At 45.7% G+C, this 22,492-nt stretch overlaps 1 protein-coding gene across 5 annotated transcripts in view; it reads left to right on the top strand.

Annotated features, from left to right (window-relative positions):
* The first annotated feature begins 11,887 nt into the window (after nucleotides 1-11,887).
* Nucleotides 11,888-22,492, top strand: part of SLC25A51 (solute carrier family 25 member 51) — a 51,908-nt gene continuing 41,303 nt past the window's right edge. Inside the window, exon 1 of one of the 5 annotated variants that reach the window (XM_063914256.1) lies at nucleotides 11,888-12,011. The gene's annotated coding sequence lies outside the window, so the exon portion shown is untranslated. Of the gene's footprint in view, nucleotides 12,207-12,298; nucleotides 12,394-22,492 lie in introns of those variants that run through there. The other 4 variants (XM_063914255.1, XM_063914254.1, XM_063914257.1 and 1 more) reach the window with 4 other exon arrangements.

The following is a 22,492-nucleotide window of genomic DNA, read 5'->3' as shown; positions in this document are numbered from 1 at the left end:
AGAGCTTGTCAGAAGCGGTGGAACGCTTCTGTTCCTGGGAATGGGCTGCCTGCTGCAGTCTTCTTCCCTTTCCTCTATCCCTGGGCAGATATGACACTTATAGGGACGAAAGGACTGAAGCTGAAAAGACGGTGTCTTTTTCTGCAGAGATGTGACTTAGGGTAAAAACGGTGGATTTTCCAGCAGTTGCCGTGGCCACCAGGTCCGATGGACCGACCCCAAATAACTCCTCTTCCTTTATACGGCAATACACCTTTGTGCCGTTTGGAATCTGCATCACCTGACCACTGTCGTGTCCATAAACATCTTCTGGCAGATATGGACATCGCACTTACTCTTGATGCCAGAGTGCAAATATCCCTCTGTGCATCTCGCATATATAGAAATACATCCTTTAAATGCTCTATAGTCAATAAAATACTGTCCCTGTCAAGGGTATCAATATTTTTAGTCAGGGAATCCGACCAAGCCACCCCAGCTCTGCACATCCAGGCTGAGGCGATCGCTGGTCGCAGTATAACACCAGTATGTGTGTATATACTTTTTATGATATTTTTCCAGCCTCCTGTCAGCTGGCTCCTTGAGGACGGCCCTATCTATAGACGGTACCGCCACTTGTTCTGATAAGCGTGTGAGCGCCTTATCCACCCTAAGGGGTGTTTCCCAACGCGCCCTAACTTCTGGCGGGAAAGGGTATACCGCCCATATTTTCTATCGGGGGGGAACCCACGCATCATCACACACTTCATTTAATTTATCTGATTCAGGAAAAACTACGGTAGTTTTTTCACATCCCACATAATACCCTCTTTTGTGGTACTTGTAGTATCAGAATATGTAACACCTCCTTCATTGCCCTTAACGTGTGGCCCTAATAAGGAATACGTTTGTTTATTCACCGTCGACACTGGATTCAGTGTCCCTGTCTGTGTCTGTGTCGACCGACTAAAGTAAACGGGCGTTTTAAAACCCCTGACGGTGTTTTTGAGACGTCTGGGCCGGTACTAATCGTTTGTCGGCCGTCTCATGTCGTCAACCGACCTTGGCGCGTGTTGACATTATCACGTAATTCCCTAAATAAGCCATCCATTCCGGTGTCGACTCCCTAGAGAGTGACATCACCATTACAGGCAATTGCTCCGCCTCCTCACCAACATCGTCCTCATACATGTCGACACACACGTACCGACACACAGCACACACACAGGGAATGCTCTGATAGAGGACAGGACCCACTAGCCCTTTGGAGAGACAGAGGGAGAGTTTGCCAGCACACACCAAAAATGCTATAATTATATAGGGACAACCTTATATAAGTGTTTTCCCTTATAGCATCTTTTTTATATATTTCTAACGCCAAATTAGTGCCCCCCCTCTCTGTTTTAACCCTGTTTCTGTAGTGCAGTGCAGGGGAGAGCCTGGGAGCCTTCCCTCCAGCCTTTCTGTGAGGGAAAATGGCGCTGTGTGCTGAGGAGATAGGCCCCGCCCCTTTTTCGGCGGCCTCGTCTCCCGCTCTTAACGGATTCTGGCAGGGGTTAAATATCTCCATATAGCCCCCGGAGGCTATATGTGAGGTATTTTTAGCCAAAAAAGGTTTTCATTTGCCTCCCAGGGCGCCCCCCTCCCAGCGCCCTGCACCCTCAGTGACTGCCGTGTGAAGTGTGCTGAGAGGAAAATGGCGCACAGCTGCAGTGCTTTGCGCTACCTTAAGAAGACTGAGGAGTCTTCTGCAGCCGATTCTGGACCTCTTCTCGTTTCAGCATCTGCAAGGGGGCCGGCGGCGAGGCTCCGGTGACCATCCAGGCTGTACCTGTGATCGTCCCTCTGGAGCTAATGTCCAGTAGCCAAGAAGCCAATCCATCCTGCACGCAGGTGAGTTCACTTCTTCTCCCCTAAGTCCCTCGTTGCAGTGATCCTGTTGCCAGCAGGACTCACTGTAAAATAAAAAACCTAAGCTAAACTTTTCGAAGCAGCTCTTTAGGAGAGCCACCTAGATTGCACCCTTCTCGGCCGGGCACAAAAATCTAACTGAGGCTTGGAGGAGGGTCATAGGGGGAGGAGCCAGTGCACACCACCTGATCCTAAAGCTTTACTTTTTGTGCCCTGTCTCCTGCGGAGCCGCTATTCCCCATGGTCCTTTCAGGAACCCCAGCATCCACTAGGACGATAGAGAAAACATTATAGTGCATGGACAATTGAGTAAATGTAGAAATTCCTAACTAACTAGTCCACACGTATTTAAATGCTTATTTATCTAAGCGCTGCAAATGATACATTCTCATTGAGACCGCGGGGACTGATTACATCCAATCGATGTATCCATTGTGCCTCGCGTCTCAACAGTTGCTGACCTCTATTACCACCTCTGATGTTTTCAGGAATTGTGTCTATCATACGATAGCGCAATGTGTTCAAAGGATGTTTGTAATTACAAAAATGTCTCGCGACTGGTTGGTCGCTTTTGCCTGTTTGCAGAGCCGCTCTAATTGCGGCTCTGTGTTGGCCCATACGTTCTTTAAATTTGCAAGTGGTCTTTCCTATGTAACACAATCCGCACGGGCACAGAATCTGATAAATCACAAAAGTTGAATTGCAATTTAAATAATGACGAATTTTGTAAGCTTTTCCTGAATGAGGATGGTAAAAAGTGTCACCTGTTAACATGAATTGGCATGTGACACAGGTGCACTTAAAACAACCAACCCTGCTGTTATCCAAAAAGGTAGAACGGGTGGTTCTCTTTGGGATACTAGTGTCAGTCTTAATTAAGATGTCACGAAGACTGCGGCCTCTCTTATAACAGGGCATTAGTTGGCGCTGATCGATATTTAAAGACTCATCGCTCTGGATAATAGGCCACAACCCCTTAGCGATTTTATTAATCTGAGGGGATGATGTGTGATATCGGTTCACCCAAGGGAATTTTGTAGTAGTAATATCCTTACTTGAATGGGGTTTATTCAATAATTGTTGCCTATCCATAGCAAGCACTGCTCTCTTGGCTTCCTGTAATATCTCTGATTTGTAACCTCGTATGAGAAACTTTTCAATAAGTACATCAATTTCTTTCTCAGCTAATGTTGTATCATTATTGATCCGAAAGATTCGGATCATCTGAGAGTATGGCAAACCTGTTATTAATGGTCTTGGGTGACAACTCTGAGCCTTCAGTAGTGTGTTTCGGTCAGTGGACTTAACAAATAAGCTCGTTGTCAGCTTATTCTCACTAATGGTCAGTTTAACATCCAAAAAATTTGAGGATTGCTGACTATAATTGTGAGTGAACTTGATTGGACCCTCCTTGCTATTATGTTGGGCCAGCGCTTCATTCAAAAGTGTAATGTCATTTTGCCAAAAAATAAATATATCATCTATAAACCTAGTGTATAATAATATATTAGATGATAGCTGTGAATCAGAAAAGAATAATTGATGTTCAATTGAAAACATATATATATTGGCATATGCCGGGGCCAATGAACTGCCCATGGCACACCCCTTAACTTGTAAATAAAATTCATTGTTGTACAGAAAAAAATTATTATGTAATAATAAATCAAATAATGACAGTAGCTCTTAATGCATCCCGGCTATCATGCAGAGATTATCCGCCAATTAGCAGATACCTAGGTATATAAAAGGTTAGCAAAAGACCCTACTAAAGAGAGCCGGGATGCATTAAGAGCTATTCTTCAACAAGCAGTTGATACTGGCAATATTAGTGAAGACCTGAAAGAGATTCTGTATCCTCCATTTCCCAAGACACCGGTATTTTACACAATACCAAAAATACATAAAGGGTTAACACCACCCCCGGGCAGACCTATAGTGTCTGCCCGTGGGTCCCTTTTCCAACCGGTGGCCACTTTCTTGGACTCCCTATTGCAGCCACTTATTCAACATGAAAATACTTTCCTACTCGACACCACCACATTCTTGGGTAAACTTGAATCTTTTTCCAAAGTCCCCCCTAACAGCTGGATGGTCTGCATAGATGTAGTAAATTTGTATACCTCCATCCCTCACGATATGGGCCTACAGGCTGTTCAGTCTTTTCTGGCTAGTAAAAGTACTTTTAGTCAGACTAAAATTGAAATGATACTGTCATTATTTGATTTATTATTACATAATAATTTTTTTCTGTACAACAATGAATTTTATTTACAGGTTAAGGGGTGTGCCATGGGCAGTTCATTTGCCCCGGCATATGCCAATATATATATGTTTTCAATTGAACATCAATTATTCTTTTCTGATTCACAGTTATCATCTAATATATTATTATACACTAGGTTTATAGATGATATATTTATTTTTTGGCAAAATGACATTACACTTTTGAATGAAGCGCTGGCCCAACATAATAGCAAGGAGGGTCCAATCAAGTTCACTCACAATTATAGTCAGCAATCCTCAAATTTTTTGGATGTTAAACTGACCATTAGTGAGAATAAGCTGACAACGAGCTTATTTGTTAAGTCCACTGACCGAAACACACTACTGAAGGCTCAGAGTTGTCACCCAAGACCATTAATAACAGGTTTGCCATACTCTCAGATGATCCGAATCTTTCGGATCAATAATGATACAACATTAGCTGAGAAAGAAATTGATGTACTTATTGAAAAGTTTCTCATACGAGGTTACAAATCAGAGATATTACAGGAAGCCAAGAGAGCAGTGCTTGCTATGGATAGGCAACAATTATTGAATAAACCCCATTCAAGTAAGGATATTACTACTACAAAATTCCCTTGGGTGAACCGATATCACACATCATCCCCTCAGATTAATAAAATCGCTAAGGGGTTGTGGCCTATTATCCAGAGCGATGAGTCTTTAAATATCGATCAGCGCCAACTAATGCCCTGTTATAAGAGAGGCCGCAGTCTTCGTGACATCTTAATTAAGACTGACACTAGTATCCCAAAGAGAACCACCCGTTCTACCTTTTTGGATAACAGCAGGGTTGGTTGTTTTAAGTGCACCTGTGTCACATGCCAATTCATGTTAACAGGTGACACTTTTTACCATCCTCATTCAGGAAAAGCTTACAAAATTCGTCATTATTTAAATTGCAATTCAACTTTTGTGATTTATCAGATTCTGTGCCCGTGCGGATTGTGTTACATAGGAAAGACCACTTGCAAATTTAAAGAACGTATGGGCCAACACAGAGCCGCAATTAGAGCGGCTCTGCAAACAGGCAAAAGCGACCAACCAGTCGCAAGACATTTTTGTAATTACAAACATCCTTTGAACACATTGCGCTATCGTATGATAGACACAATTCCTGAAAACATAAGAGGTGGTAATAGAGGTCAGCAACTGTTGAGACGCGAGGCACAATGGATACATCGATTGGATGTAATCAGTCCCCGCGGTCTCAATGAGAATGTATCATATGCAGCGCTTAGATAAATAAGCATTTAAATATGTGTGGACTAGTTAGTTAGGAATTTCTACATTTACTCAATTGTCCATGCACTATAATGTTATTGTGGTGTAACATTTTCAATGATTACTTGTCCCAGGGAGCGATCTTATGTTTATGTTTATTTTTAGTTTCTATGGTGATGGTTTTTGATCACAGCTGATTCATCGGTAACTGATGATGTCAGCAGTATGCGACGTGGGGGCGGGTGCTTGGTCCCGAGCCGCACGCTTGCAGTCCTCACATGGTGGTGTGCAACTATAAAGGTATGTGTTTGTTTGTTACTTTGTATCCTGACGAAAATATTGAATAATATTGAAACGTTGATAGCAGACTGCAGTCCGCATTATTTATTCATATATAAGACGTGAGTGCCGCGCCACCAAGACCATTTATATATATATATATATATATATATATATACACATACACACACATTTATGTATACACATATATGAATATGTATATCTCTCCTTCCACCCCCACACACATCACAGTCTGTCTCTCCCCAATGACTCCATGCTGCTCCTCACCCCATCCCAAAGCCCTGTGTCCCCTCACCAATCCACTCTTTCCCCAGGGAAAGACTCCCTGCGCTGCACTCCCCAGTATCCTGACTCAGATAATTCAAACAGACCTTCATTTAATGAATAGCTAGTACCTTAGCCAGGATTTTGACATTGGTGGACAGCAAAGAAATAGAGCAATAGGAGTCCGGATAAACCAGATCCTTACCTGGCTTGGGAAGGACCACTGTCAAAGTTTTATCCATAAAGGGAGACAAAGAGTCAGCAATAGACAGGTTATTAAAAGTCTCCAGCAATTTAGGATCAAAAAACCCAAATTCATCTTAGAAAGTTCAACTGGGAGGCCATCCCCTCCAGGAACTTAGTGCCCAGGAAATACCTGTATTTAATGACATCCTCAAACTTTTAAGGAGATAGGGTAGTTTAAGAATTCATGAGCGGCAGGTGACAAAGACAACAGGGATACCTGGTCCAATTAAGAAGCCAATTCTTCCTGCTTGTTGTGAGCCTGAGAAGTATAAACATCAATAAAATAGTTATAAAACACCTAGGCAAATGATTGGGTGAAAAATATAGGAAAGAGTATAGTTTAGCGCTCAGTCCTTTTTCAACAAAATAATGTCCAGTTATAACCTTTTTCTAGGTGTAGTCCTTATAGCCAGTGGAGTACATTTTTAGCTCCTTTCTGTTTTTCCTTGAAAGCTTTAAAGATATCTCCTCTCCAGCAAGAAATGTACCTCAAATAAAACCAAAAAACAGTATAGGTTTATGGACTCAAGGGTGCACCAATGTGAAATATATCCAGTAGGTGTACAAGCCAGCACAGCATGCCAAACTCACACTATGACAGGGTGAATATTTCCCATAAAGGTATCTTTAGTCACCGATCATCCCACGTGCCAAGAATCAAAGTCGACATTCACCTTCCCACATCAATCCCATTCCTGGGACGTACCGTACTCACATAACACAGGATGGTTTCAATCACGTACCGGTTTCTTTTGTCCCTCCTTTACATGTATCCTCATTAGGAAGGGAGTGGGCTATCCATCTCCTCTTCCAAGTGTATTGTAAACAAAGGTAAAGGACCAAAAAAATCGCAGGCACAGCTCACTTGTTTTCAACAGCAGGTTTCTCTCTCACAGAGACTCAATAGTCTCTCCTCTTTACCCTGGCAGTGTGAGAGAGCAATGATCAAGCTGACCTGATTGGGTGATTGTATGAATAGCCGTATCCGCACCAATCAGCCTGTGCACAGTAACCCCATCTCGAGCCATATATGCCAAACACTTACCAGTCCTATCAGCCTGTATGTAATGATCATGGGCTGAAAAGAGGAGCCGATGCTTGGATTTATCTAAAAGAAAATTAGTTCAATCTCTATGTACTGTGACAAACATATTAATGGATACTTAGAAATAGGCTCTATAAGTGATCGGAAAAATTGGTTCACAGTCCCTTGAAGGATATCTTCACTTTTCCATATATACTGAATAGGTATCCGTATAAAAAGAAATCACAAAAGAGGAAAATAGTGTAATACGTCCTTGAAAGGAATTGGAATACACCTATAATGTGTGTGTCAATCCACTTTTGACTATACTTCGCACCACCCCCTAAGATAGGGGGTGGTGCGAATTCTGCCTATAAAGGTATCTTTAACAAGGATCTTCCACCAAAAAGGCCACCTCCTATCGCCACAGCCACACCCAACAGTGAAAAAAGATTCAAAAGAATGGGTGTACCCCACTTACAATTCCACAGACAAGATAAATCCTGTAAAGGTTTCTTTCGTTGTCCCTTCTCTAATGGATCACTCTATTGTTCCTCCATGAGATGGTGGAAGGTAATATACAAATAAAGGGAGGTCCAATCAGGCAGTAATTTATGTAAAGCGTATATACATTTATTATGTACATAAGTACAAAGAAACAAAAAAATAAATGGTAAAATATAAAAAATATTGATGTTTAAAAAGATCTGCTGTGACTGTTTACTGGGAAGATGGAAAAAGTTTTGACATGACCTGTGTGGAAGTGCGGTCCGGAACAACACTTCCCAAAGACACGTAGTATCTAAATCCAGTGACAGTAATCACAATGAGGTACACAGCTTCACTACTGACGCGTTTCATCTTAAAGTCTTCTTCCAGGAAGACTATTTGGCTTTGGGAAGTGTCTAGACCCATATAGAAAAGTGAAGCTCTTCTTCAGGGGACTGTGAACCAATTTTTCCGAACACCTTATAGAGACTATTTCTAAGTATCCATTAATATGTTTGTTATTATGCAGTGAGCGCTAGTAATAATTGTATGAGTGACATACACTTCACTCTAATAACGCTTGCAGCTCCTAGTGTGCGTAGGTTCACTTCCATCTGTGTTATAATTTGGTCTATGTACTATGAGCCATTCAATCCTATCAGGGGGCTGTTATAAATACAAGCTCCTCTGCTCCAACTGCAACTCACGATTCTTATAAAAGAACTTAATCTATGCCACGTGAGACTCTTAACATAAAAGAAAAATAATGAAGCAAAACATCTGTGATACCTCTTCCAACCATTTAGACATACCGTCCAACCCCCGGGGTGTTACGCTTGATGATTGAGCCAGGTAACAGTATCCTTAGGAGAATCTAAAAAAAATGGAACTGTCCTCCCCTCGCAAATGGGCAGGGAAAAGCATAGCGTACGTATGGTAATTGTAAGTCATGCAACAAATTTTAACTTTAACAAATTTGGCTTGAGATTTTTGAACTTCAGCAGAAAAGTCCTGAAAGAGAGCCACCTGCTGCAAATTATATTCCAGAGGACCTTTAACCCGAGCAAGGCGTAAAACAGCATTCCGATCTTTGAATTGGAGGAGTTTGGCAATAAAAGTCCTAAGCAACTTCATCACTCGTTTCACTGCTTGATATTTAACAATCAGATTGAACCCAGCCGTGTGTGCATGCTCACTATACTTTGTTCCCCAGTGTAACACATGAGAAACAATGTTGGGTACTTGATGGATTTGTCCAAGAGCTTAAAAAATGTAAGTCCATTGCCAGGGCTCAAGAAACTATTGCTATCTGTTTCAGTAGCTACTTCTGAGTAGAATAAATACTTAGGGTGCCTATTTACTATGCCATGTTAATATCCTAGTTTTTCTATTGCTGCATTAATCTAGTTTTGGCCCAGGTTTTCAAGAAAAGTTTGCTCTGAGTGATACTCAGCTCCCCAGCGATACTGACTGATAGCAGTAAGAGGGGACATTGCTTCAACAGCCAGTCTTCTTTGCAGTGCACATGCATTGTCTGGCTTTGCCGATTCCCACATGCAGAGTGGACATGGAGGCCCGGTCTTGGTCGTACCATTTTGCTTTCACTGGAATAGAGGCAAATTATTATTTTAATGAATTAAAAGGTGCAAATGCTTTATTTGAGTAGTACTTGACCATGCCAGACAGCCATGGTGAAGTGTGTAGCCAGTTATAGCTTTTCACATAGTAGGGAGGGCATGGCAAATAGACAAAAGCCCTATCCCTATTTCTGTATGGGAGGCCTGTCTGCACACTGGTGCACTGTAGCTGAGACATGACTGGTAGCCGCTCTTAGACCCAACTGACACATAAGGAAAGCTAGTAAAAACCTGGAGAAAGTTAATACTATTGTTTGACAAGACAACATTATTAGATCCATTGGTCCTGTCAAGTGTCTAGCTATTATACTGTGGGAGGAGAGGGAACACTGAAGGGTGTCACTGTAGCATGTAAATGAGAAAACCCACCTGTAAACTACACTTAGCTTGTCAACCTTCACGCCAAATATGCTGAGAGGGATTTACGCATCCTTAGATTTCCCTGCAACCACTTTGGAAATAGGCATCTGGGGAGGAAGCTCAAATAAAATACTTTGCTACATCCTACATGGCAATATACTATGCAAGTAAGACTGTCCATTGACAATCAATGTTTGGCAATTATTGATGGTTAGGGAACGATGTTTGATGGTTTTCCATAAATGGCGTAAGTGAGCTGGTTTCCTACCATTAATGGCTTTTTGTTCTGATTTTACTCCCAGATGATGCAAGGTGTAAAAGTTTTGCTTCTCACTCCATCTCTTTAGTAAAGGGATGGGGTAAAAGTGGTTAACACAGAGCCTTAGGAAGCCAGTGTGTGGGGTCCGCAGTTCTGCCCACTTATGGAGACAGGAAATTGTGCCTTTACAGGAGTCAGAGCTCCAAAAGAGTGGTACAGTGGGTTGTCCAATGCAGCATACAGGGTCCAGATGTGCAAAAGAAAAGCACAAATGTAGTCAGTAGGCTTGTACTGATATTGAAGTATTTCTAAGCGGCTCTCGGACCTCAGGCAGAAGAATCTGCTGCTCAAGGCAGGAATAGTGCTGTGGCCAAGAGGAAGGTGAGTACAACGCAGCACTGGATTTTACATCATCCTTCCATCAGTACGTACATTCTGTATATGTTCTGATCAAATACATGCAGATTACATACATTCAGAACAGGCAATGTGTACATACATCATTATATAGCTGTCTATGGTTCTTTAAACAGAAAGGTAAATGAATATAAACTGTCCTTGCATTTTTGGCTGATTTGCTTTCTCCTTTGTTCCTGCTTATTTATTATTTCTGTTCATCTAGCAAATACTGGACCATATTCAGGTCCAATTGTTGATGCTACTCGTTATTGGTACTTTGCGCATATGCAGGATCCGTTCTGCGCAGTGATTGACAGTCTGCTGCTGTTTGGTGGGCGGCGACGGCCGTTTTCCAAAATGTAGGCATGTTGCTGCCATTTAGGGTGAGGGAGAAGGCCAGGGAATTCCATTGTTGGATGGAGATTACCTGGCCTCTGTGACGGATGTGTTTTGTGGCACCATGGGTGCTGCAAGCCGCCCCATGGTGATTGAATGATCCGATCCCTGCGTCCCAGGATGCAGGTCAGATCACTACTGAAGGAGGCGTCTGCTTGTAATAGAGGCCTCCTGCTGCATTAGAGCTATCACTGCTGCTTCCAAGGAAGTAATAGCAACTCCAACCACATCTGAATCAGGCACACTGTGCAGCCTACCAGGTTATCACAGCAGTGCTTCCTTTTATAAATTAAAAGGTTTATCATAGCTGATTAGATTAATTTCTGTTTGCTCTAAACCAGTGGTTCTTAACCTTGTTGGAGTTACTGAACCAGGCAAGTTTCATACGTGCTTTCACCGAACCCTTCAGAGTTGGAAAAAAAAAAAATTCTAATTAAAAACAGAGATATATATTTTATTAGTGCACAAAATGAACCATACATCAGTTGCACATAAAATCACTGTGTTCAAAGAACAAAATCAACAAAACATGAATGTCACACAAAAACATAACTCAATGAATATTTACTGCAAATCAATGTGACTTTTGCTGTTGCCTTTTAGAAACAAGTTCAGAAATGCACGGCTTCACCTTGGCAAGTGGCACTCTCATATCATTTTCGCAAGGGAGACGGAGAATTTCTAGACTCCCAGGATTCCTGACGTATGTCAACTAAATGGTCAGAATGTGGCAAAACTAATTGTATCGCGTGGCCGCACGATAGGGAGGAGGTATGTAACGTGCATGTGCGTATCAGGGGTGGGCAGCTACCTCTTTATTAGTGTTAAATTATTCACCTACACGTCCACCTAGGTATTTTCTGGTAGAAAAACTGTAGAAGCACTATTTCATGACTGGCCCCTGGTATGGAGACAAATGAAAACATTACTAACTCAGTTTTATTACATAGAACTAGACATTAGACAACCATTCTGTTGGAGACCAAGTTAGCGGACAAAAAATAAAATTCGATAATAGCATGAGCACTGAGCAGCGCATGCCCACTGCCTCTCTTCCCGTCACGCGTCTGCGATTGGCCGATGCTGGCAGGTGATTGGTCAGACGTTATCACGTATGCGCACACTGGGCAGGTGGCGACTGAAGGTGACAGAGACAAGGTCGCTATGCGCCTGCGCTAAGCATGATGACAACAGGAACGCTGATTGGATGGCCTCTCGGCTTTGCATTCGACCGGAAGTAAGTTGTGTTACCCCCACCGCCCACACATGTCACCGGCTGGTGAGGAGGGGGTGATGAAGAGCCCAGTGTGTGAGTAGCCGGTGACTGTGTGTGTGTGCCGGGGACACTGAGCTGGCAATGGCGGGGCGCGCTTCCCGGGCAGGTGAGAGTCCCGAAGTCACACCCTTGTGTGTGCGGGCAGCAGGCATAGAGGTAGCCGTGGCGCTGTGTTTGTTTGATTCCTGCAGACCACTGACACCTGCCCCGCATAGCCAGCGGGGGCTCCGTCAGTCCTCCCCCTTATCCATCTACTAATCCGCCCTGTGAGGTGAAATCGCTGACACGGGCATTTTGCTTCATTCACACCTACTACATCCATAGTGGGCTCATTATCAGTGGGGTAAGAGTGCATTGCTGTAGTGTAGTCTATGCTGGGTCCTGTAGTGCCACTCCTTCTGGTGACCAAATATTTCCTGTGCCTGCTGTAGAGGGCTTCCAGGGCTATCTGTGTGTGTGCCCCAGGCGTGCAGTCACCATGCCCATGTCTGACAAGCTAGGCGTCCCCGGTGTAATTGCACCTTGCTGCTGCTATGGTAGTGCTGTAACACTGGGCAAGGGTCTCAGCTGCGCTGTCAGCCCCAGGGCTTACTTCTACTTTAATCCCACAGACACGGAAGTATTCTAGCTTCTCATGTGCTCAGCAGGAGCACATTCATTCATTCAGTTGACTGGAGTTTCGCAAGTACTGGTTACCACCCAGCTCTCTGTGAACTTTGCATATACAGAGGAGCATAATACTTGTTTGTAATATGTACACTTTCTTTCTTTTCCGTTTTATATTTTTTAGGTGCCAAATTAAATCATGGACTTGCATAATATTTAATACAAATTATTCATGTGTTAAAGAGCATGGTGAGCCCCTGGCTGGGTATCCATCCTTTTTAACAAAGGGATAAATTGCAGTATTAATGCAGGGGTCACTTCCCTGGAAGCATATTTATGTATCAAATCAAAATTATGCATGTGATTTAAAAGTCACGTTCAGCGTCTGCAGGTGGCGGCACTCAGAATGGTGGTGATCTATCAACTGGCTTGTCAGCTGTGCCCAATATTATCAGATATGCTGTCTGTTTTGTGGCTACACACTATCATAGAAATCCCATTTTCTGATGTGTGTTTGGCCAGAATAACGCTTGTTAAGGTGTGTTTGATTGTTTACCCATTGGCTGAATGATTAACAGGACTATTAATTTCTTTTAAAATTAATGTCATTTTCATTATAAAACTAAGTATCTCTTACAATACTGTTTTTTTTTTTTTTTTTTTTTTTTTTTATTGTACATTGGCCAGTGAGAAAATATTTAAAGATATTTATGATTGATACAAGTCTTTCTTAAGTCTGCCTTGACCTTGCATGATCCTGCGTCCCTTTATTCTGTATGCATTGTGTAATGTAGGACCTAACACTGGGGGTAAATCTGAGTTGATCGCAGCAGGACATTTTTTAACAGTTGGGCAAAACCATGTGCACTGCAGGGGAGGCAGATATAACATGTGCAGAGAGAGTTAGATTTGGGTGGGTTATTTTGTTTCTGTGCAGGGTAAATACTGGCTGCTTTATTTTTACACTGCAATTTAGATTGCAGATTGAACTCACCACACCCAAATCTATCTCTCTCTGCAAATGTTATTTCTCTGACGTCCTAGTGGATGCTGGGGACTCCGTAAGGACCATGGGGAATAGACGGGCTCCGCAGGAGACTGGGCACTCTATAGAAAGATTTAGGACTAACGATAAAATAGCGGGAGAAAGCCCGCCGAAAAAGGGGCGGAGCCAACTCCCTCAGCACACTGGCGCCATTTTTCCCCTCACAGCTCCGCTGGAAGGAAGCTCCCTGGCTCTCCCCTGCAGTCCTGCACTACAGAAAGGGTAAAAAAGAGAGGGGGGGGGGCACAATTTAGGCGCAGTATATATATATATATATATATATATTATAGGCAGCTATAGGGGAAAACACTCTGTATAGTGATATCCCTGTGTTATATAGCGCCCTGGTGTGTGCTGGCATACTCTCCCTCTGTCTCCCCAAAGGGCTTTGTGGGGTCCTGTCCTCTGTAAGAGCATTCCCTGTGTGTCTGCTGTGTCGGTACTGCTGTGTCGACATGTATGATGAGGATAATGATGTGGAGGCGGAGCAAATGCCTGTGAATATGATGTCACCCCCTGCGGGGTCGACACCAGTGTGGATGGACTTATGGAAGGAATTACGTGACAGTGTCAGCTCCTTACATAAAAGGTTTGACGACATAGGACAGCCGGCTACTCAGCTTGTGCCTGTCCAAGCGTCTCAAATGTCATCAGGGGCTATAAAACGCCCGCTACCTCAGATGACAGATACAGATGTCGACACGGATACCGACTCCAGTGTCGACGATGATGAGACGAGTGTACCCTCCAATAGATCCACCCGTTATATGATTGAGGCTATGAAAAATGTATTACACATTTCTGATGATACCCCAGGTACCACAAAAAAGGGTATTATGTTTGGTGAGAAAAAACTACCAGTAGTTTTTCCTGCATCTGACGAATTAAATGAGGTGTGTGAGGAAGCGTGGACTTCCCCAGATAAGAAATTGATCATTTCTAAACGGTTAATGGCTGCGTACCCTTTCCCGCCAGAGGATAGGTCACGCTGGGAAACACCCCCTAGGGTAGATAAAGCGCTGACACGCTTATCAAAGAAGGTGGCACTACCGTCTCCGGATACGGCCGCCCTAAAAGAACCTGCTGATAGAAAGCAGGAAAGTACCCTAAAAGCTATATACACACACACTGGCATTATATTGAGACCCGCTATTGCATCAGCTTGGATGTGCAGTGCTGCTGCTGCGTGGTCAGACTCCCTGTCGGAAAACATTGATACCATGGATAGGGACAATATTTTGCTAACGGTTGATCATATAAAAGACGCGGTCTTATACATGCGTGATGCACAGAGGGATATTTGCCGGCTGGCATCAAAAATAAGCGCTATGTCCATTGCCGCCAGACGGGGGTTATGGACTAGGCAATGGTCAGGTGATGCCGACTCCAAACGGCACATGGAAGTTTTACCCTATAAAGGGGTGGGACTTTTTGGGGAAGGTCTTTCAGACCTCGTTTCCACAGCTACTGCTGGGAAATCGACTTTTTTGCCACAGGCTACCCCACAGCAAAAGAAAGCACCGTATTATCAGGTACAGTCCTTTCGGCCCCAGAAAACCAAGCGGGCTAGAGGCTCATCCTTTCTGCCGAGGGGCAGAGGAAGGGGGAAAAAGCTGCAGCACACAGCTAGTTCCCAGGAGCAGAAGTCCTCCCCTGCGTCCGGTAAGTCCACAGCATGACGCTGGGGCTGCTCAGGCGGAATCGGGAACGGTGGGGGCACGTCTCAGGTTTTTCAGCACACAGTGGGCTCTCTCACAAGTGGATCCCTGGGTCCTTCAAGTAGTATCTCAGGGGTACAGGCTGGAATTCGAGACGTCTCCCCCCCCGCCGTTTCCTAAAATCTGCCTTGCCGGCAACTCCCTCTGCCAGGGAGGCAGTGTTGGTGGCTATTCAAAAACTGTATTCACAGAAAGTGATTGTCAAGGTACCCCTCCTTCAGCAAGGAAAGGGTTACTACTCCACAATGTTTGTGGTACCGAAACCGGACGGTTCGGTGAGACCCATCTTACATTTAAAAGCCTTGAACACTTATATCAAAAGGTTCAAGTTCAAGATGGAATCGCTCAGTGCGGTTATTGCGAGCCTGGAGGAGGGGGATTACATGGTATCCCTGGACATCAAGGATGCGTACCTGCATGTCCCCATTTACCCTCCGCACCAGGAGTACCTCAGATTTGTGGTACAGGACTGTCACTATCAGTTCCAGACGCTGCCGTTTGGGTTATCCACGGCACCGAGGGTCTTTACCAAGGTAATGGCCGAAATGATGATACTCCTTCGCAAGAAGGGAGTTTTAATTATCCCGTACTTGGACGATCTCCTGATAAAGGCGAGGTCCAAAGAACAGTTGATAGTGGGGGTGGCACTTTCTCAGGAAGTGCTACAACAGCACGGCTGGATTCTAAACATTCCAAAGTCACAGCTGGTCCCGACGACACGTCTTCTGTTCCTGGGAATGATTCTGGACACAGACCAGAAAAGAGTGTTTCTTCCACTGGAAAAAGCCGAGGAATTGTCATCTCTGGTCAGAGACATCCTAAAACCAGGAAAAGTGTCGGTACATCAATGCACACGAGTCCTGGGAAAAATGGTAGCTTCGTACGAAGCAATTCCATTCGGAAGGTTCCACGCAAGGACGTTCCAGTGGGACCTGTTGGACAAATGGTCCGGGTCCCATCTCCAGATGCAACAGCGGATAACCCTATCGGTCAGAACCAGGGTGTCGCTGCTGTGGTGGCTGCAGAGGGCTCATCTACTAGAGGGCCGCAGATTCGGAATACAGGACTGGGTCCTGGTGACCACGGATGCCAGCCTTCAGGGCTGGGGGGCAGTCACAAAGGGAAGAAATTTCCAAGGACTGTGGTCAAATCAGGAGATTTCTCTTCACATAAATATCCTGGAGCTAAGGGCCATTTACAATGCCCTAAGCCAGGCAAGACCCCTGCTTCAAAATCAGCCGGTACTGATCCAGTCAGACAACATCACGGCGGTCGCCCATGTAAACAGACAGGGCGGCACGAGAAGCAGGATGGCGATGGCAGAAGCCACAAGGATTCTCAGATGGGCAGAGAATCATGTGTTAGCACTGACGGCAGTGTTCATTCCGGGAGTGGACAACTGGGAAGCAGACTTCCTCAGCAGGCACGACCTCCACCCGGGAGAATGGGGACTTCATCCAGAAGTCTTCCAAATGCTGGTCAACCGGTGGGAAAAACCACAGGTAGACATGATGGCGTCCCGCCTCAACAAGAAGTTGAAAAGATATTGCGCCCGGTCAAGAGACCCTCAGGCGATAGCGGTGGACGCTCTAGTGACACCATGGGTGTACCAGTCGGTTTATGTGTTTCCTCCTCTACCTCTCATACCCAAGGTACTGAGAATAATAAGAAGGCGAGGAGTGAAAACCATACTCGTGGTTCCGGATTGGCCAAGAAGAGCTTGGTACCTGGAACTTCAAGAGATGCTTACAGAGGACCCTTGGCCTCTGCCGCTCAGACAAGACCTGCTGCAGCAGGGACCCTGTCTCTTCCAAGACTTACCGCGGCTGCGTTTGACGGCATGGCGGTTGAACACCGGATCCTGAAGGAAAAGGGTATTCCGAAGGAAGTCATCCCTACCATGGTCAAAGCCAGGAAGGATGTCACTGCAAGACATTATCACCGCATTTGGCGAAAATATGTTGCGTGGTGTGAGGCCATGAAGGCCCCGACGGAGGAATTTCAACTGGGTCGATTCCTGCACTTCCTGCAAGCAGGGGTGACGTTGGGCCTCAAATTGGGGTCCATAAAGGTCCAGATTTCGGCTCTGTCGATTTTCTTCCAAAAAGAACTGGCTTCACTGCCTGAAGTTCAGACTTTTGTCAAAGGAGTACTGCATATTCAGCCTCCTTTTGTGCCCCCAGTGGCACCTTGGGATCTCAATGTGGTTTTGGCATTCCTGAAATCACATTGGTTCGAACCACTTAAGACTGTGGATTTAAAATATCTCACGTGGAAAGTGGTCATGCGGTTGGCCCTGGCGTCGGCCAGGCGGGTTTCAGAATTGGCGGCTTTGTCTTGTAAAAGCCCTTATCTGATTTTCCATATGGATAGGGCAGAATTGAGGACTCGTCCTCAGTTTCTCCCAAAGGTGGTCTCAGCTTTTCACTTGAACCAACCTATTGTGGTGCCTGCGGCTACTAGGGACTTGGAGGATTCCAAGTTGCTGGACGTAGTCAGGGCCCTAAAAATTTATTTCTCTAACGTCCTAAGTGGATGCTGGGGACTCCGTAAGGACCATGGGGAATAGCGGCTCCGCAGGAGACTGGGCACATCTAAAGAAAGCTTTAGGACTATCTGGTGTGCACTGGCCCCTCCCCCTATGACCCTCCTCCAAGCCTCAGTTAGATCTCTGTGCCCGAACGAGAAGGGTGCACACTAGGGGCTCTCCTGAGCTTCTTAGTGAAAGTTTTAGTTTAGGTTTTTTATTTTCAGTGAGACCTGCTGGCAACAGGCTCACTGCATCGAGGGACTAAGGGGAGAAGAAGCGAACTCACCTGCGTGCAGAGTGGATTGGGCTTCTTAGGCTACTGGACATTAGCTCCAGAGGGACGATCACAGGCCCAGCTTGGATGGGTCCCAGAGCCGCGCCGCCGGCCCCCTTACAGAGCCAGAAGGCAGAAGAGGTCCGGAAAATCGGCGGCAGAAGACGTCCTGTCTTCAACAAGGTAGCGCACAGCACTGCAGCTGTGCGCCATTGCTCTCGGCACACTTCACACTCCGGTCACTGAGGGTGCAGGGCGCTGGGGGGGGCGCCCTGAGACGCAATAATAAACACCTTGGATGGCAAAAAAATGCATCACATATAGCTCCTGGGCTATATGGATGCATTTAACCCCTGCCAAAATACATAAAAAAACGGGAGATAAGGCCGCCGATAAGGGGGCGGAGCCTATCTCCTCAGCACACTGGCGCCATTTTCCCTCACAGCTCCGTTGGAGGGAAGCTCCCTGGCTCTCCCCTGCAGTCACTACACTACAGAAAGGGTTAAAAAAGAGAGGGGGGCACACATTAGGCGCAGTATTAACTATACAGCAGCTATAAGGGGAAAAACACTTATATAAGGTTATCCCTGTATATATATAGCGCTCTGGTGTGTGCTGGCAAACTCTTCCTCTGTCTCCCCAAAGGGCTAGTGGGGTCCTGTCCTCTATCAGAGCATTCCCTGTGTGTGTGCGCTGTATGTCGGTACTTTTGTGTCGACATGTATGAGGAGAAAAATGATGTGGAGACGGAGCAGATTGCCTGTAATAGTGATGTCACCCCCTAGGGGGTCGACACCTGAGTGGATGAACTGTTGGAAGGAATTACGTGACAGTGTCAGCTCTGTATAAAAGACAGTGGTTGACATGAGACAGCCGGCTACTCAGCTTGTGCCTGTCCAGACGTCTCCTAGGCCGTCAGGGGCTCTAAAGCGCCCGTTACCTCAGATGGCAGATATAGACGCCGACACGGATACTGACTCCAGTGTCGACGGTGAAGAGACAAATGTGACTTCCAGTAGGGCCACACGTTACATGATTGAGGCAATGAAAAATGTTTTACACATTTCTGATTATACGAGTACCACCAAAAAGGGGTATTATGTTCGGTGAGGAAAAACTACCTGTAGTTTTCCTGAATCTGAGAAATTAAATGAGGTGTGTGATGATGCGTGGGTTTCCCCCGATAACAACTGATAATTTCTAAAATGTTATTGGCATTATATCCTTTCCCACCAGAGGTTAGGGTGCGTTGGGAAACACCCCCTAGGGTGGATAAAGCGCTCACACGCTTGTAAGGGCTCTATCCTCTCCTGAGATGGCCGCCCTTAAGGATCCTGCTGATAGAAAGCAGGAGGGTATCCTAAAATGTATTTACACTCATACTGGTGTTATACTGCGACCAGCAATCGCCTCAGCCTGGATGTGCAGTGCTGGGTTGGCGTGGTCGGATTCCCTGACTGAAAATATTGATACCCTAGATAGGGACAGTATATTTTTACCTATAGAGCATTTGAAAGATGCATTTCTATATATGCGTGATGCACAGCGGAATATTTGCCGACTGGCATCAAGTCTAAGTGCGTTGTCCATTTCTACCAGTAGAGGGTTATGGACACGTCAGTGGTCAGGTGATGCGTATTCCAAACGGCATTTGGAAGTATTGCCTTATTAAGGGGAGGAGTTATTTGGGGTCGGTCTTTCAGACCTGGTGGCCACGGCAACAGCTGGGAAATCCACGTTTGTACCCCAGGTCGCCTCTCAACATGAGAAGACGCCGTATTATCAGGCGCAGTCTTTTCATGGATAAGCGGGCAAAAGGTTCCTCATTTCTGCCCCGTGACAGAGGGAGAGGAAAAAGGCTGCAGAAATCAGCCTGTTCCCAGGAACAGAAACCCTCTCCCGCCTCTGCCAAGCCCTCAGTATACGCTGGGGCTTTACAAGCAGAATCAGGCACGGTGGGGGGCCCGTCTCAATGAATTTCAGCGCGCAGTGGGCTCACTCGCAAGTAGACCCCTGGATCCTTCAGGTGATATCTCAGGGGTACAAATTAGAATTCGAGACGTCTCCCCCTCGCCGTTTCCTAAAGTCTGCTTTACCGATGTCTCCTTCTGACAGGGAGACAGTTTTGGAAGCCATTCACAAGCTGTATTCCCAGCAGGTGATAATCAAGATACCCCTCCTGCAACAGGGAACGGGGTATTATTCCACACTGTTGTGGTACCGAAGCCGGACGGCTCGGTGAGACCGATTCTAAATCTAAAATCTTTGAACACTTACATACAGAGGTTCAAATTCAAGATTGTGTCACTCAGAGCAGTGATTGCGAACCTGGAAGAAGGGGACTACATGATGTCTCGGGACATCAAGGATGCTTACCTTCATGTCAAAATTTACCCTTCTCACCAAGGGTACCTCAGGTTTATGGTACAGAACTGTCACTATCAGTTCAGACGCTGCCGTATGGATGGTCCACGGCACCCCGGGTCTTTACCAAGGTAATGGCCGAAATGATGATATTCCTTCAAAGGAAGGGAATTTTAGTTATCCCTTACTTGGACAATTCCCTGATAAGGGTAAGATCCAGGGAACAGTTGGAGGTCGGTGTAGCACTATCTCAGGTAGTGTTGCTGCAGCACGGTTGGATTCTCAATATTCCAAAATCGCAGCTGGTTCCGACGACTTGTCTTCTGTTCCTAGGGATGATCCTGGACACAGTCCAGAAAAAGGTGTTTCTCCCGGAGGAGAAAGCCAGGGAGTTATCCGAGCTAGTCAGGAACCTCCTAAAACCATGCCAAGTGTCAGTGCATCAATGCACAAGGGTCCTGGGTAAAATGGTGGCTTCCTACGAAGCAATCCCATTCGGCAGATTCCACGCAAGATCTTTCCAGTGGGACCTGCTGGACAAATGGTCCGGGTCGCATCTTCAGATGCATCAGCGGATAACCCTGTCACCAAGGACAAGGGTGTCCCTCCTGTGGTGGTTGCAGAGTGCTCATCTTCTAGAGGGCCGCAGATTCGGCATTCAGGACTGGGTCCTGGTAACCACGGATGCCAGCCTGCGAGGCTGGGGAGCAGTCACACAGGGAAGGAATATCCAGGACTTATGGTCAAGCCTGGAGACATCACTTCACATAAATATCCTGAAGCTAAGGGACATTTACAATGCTCTAAGCTTAGCAAGACCTCTGCTTCAAGGTCAGCCGGTGTTGATCCAGTCGGACAACATCACGGCAGTCGCCCACGTAAACAGACAGGGCGGCACAAGAAGCAGTAGGGCAATGGCAGAAGCTGCAAGGATTCTTCGCTGGGCGGAAAATCATGTGATAGCACTGTCAGCAGTATTCATTCCGGGAGTGGACAACTGGGAAGCAGACTTCCTCAGCACGACCTCCACCCGGGAGAGTGGGGACTTCACCCAGAAGTCTTCCACATGATTATAAACCGTTGGGAAAAACTCGACAGGTATTGCGCCAGGTCCAGGGACCCTCAGGCAATAGCTGTAGACGCTCTGGTAACACCATGGGTGTACCAGTCAGGGTATGTGTTCCCTCCTCTGCCTCTCATACCCAAGGTACTGAGATTGATAAGATGGAGAGGAGTAAGCACTATATTCGTGGCTCCGGATTGGCCAAGAAGGATTTGGTAACCGGAACTTCAAGAGATGCTCACGGAGGATCCGTGGCCTCTACCTCTAAGAAGGGACCTGCTCCAGCAAGGACCCTGTCTGTTCCAAGACTTACCGCGGCTGCGTTTGACGGCATGGCGGTTGAACGCCGGATCCTGAAGGAAAAAGCATTCCGGATGAAGTCATCCCTATCCTGATCAAAGCCAGGAAGGATGTAACCGCAAAAACATTATCACCGCAATTGGCGAAAATATGTTGCGTGGTGCGAGGCCAGTAAGGCCCGACGGTGGAAATTCAACTGGGTCGATTCCTACATTTCCTGCAAACAGGAGTGTCTATGGGCCTGAAATTGGGGTCCATTAAGGTTCAAATTTCGGCCCTGTCAATTTTCTTCCAAAAAGAACTAGCTTCAGTCCCTGAAGTTCAGACGTTTGTAAAAGGGGTACTGCATATACAGCCTCCTTTTGTGCCTCCAGTGGCACTTTGGGATCTCCAATGTAGTTTTGGGTTCCAAAAGTCACATTGGTTTGAACCACTTAAATCTGTGGAGTTAAAATATCTCACATGGAAAGTGGTCATGCTGTTGGCCCTGGCCTGGGCCAGGCGCGTGTCAGAATTGGCGGCTTTATCCTGAAAAAGCCCTT

The sequence above is a fragment of the Pseudophryne corroboree genome, chromosome 1 (assembly GCF_028390025.1).
Source record: "Pseudophryne corroboree isolate aPseCor3 chromosome 1, aPseCor3.hap2, whole genome shotgun sequence".
NCBI lineage: Eukaryota > Metazoa > Chordata > Amphibia > Anura > Myobatrachidae > Pseudophryne > Pseudophryne corroboree.
Note: the sequence above shows the minus strand (reverse complement) of the source record. Positions and strands in the feature narration are given on the sequence as shown.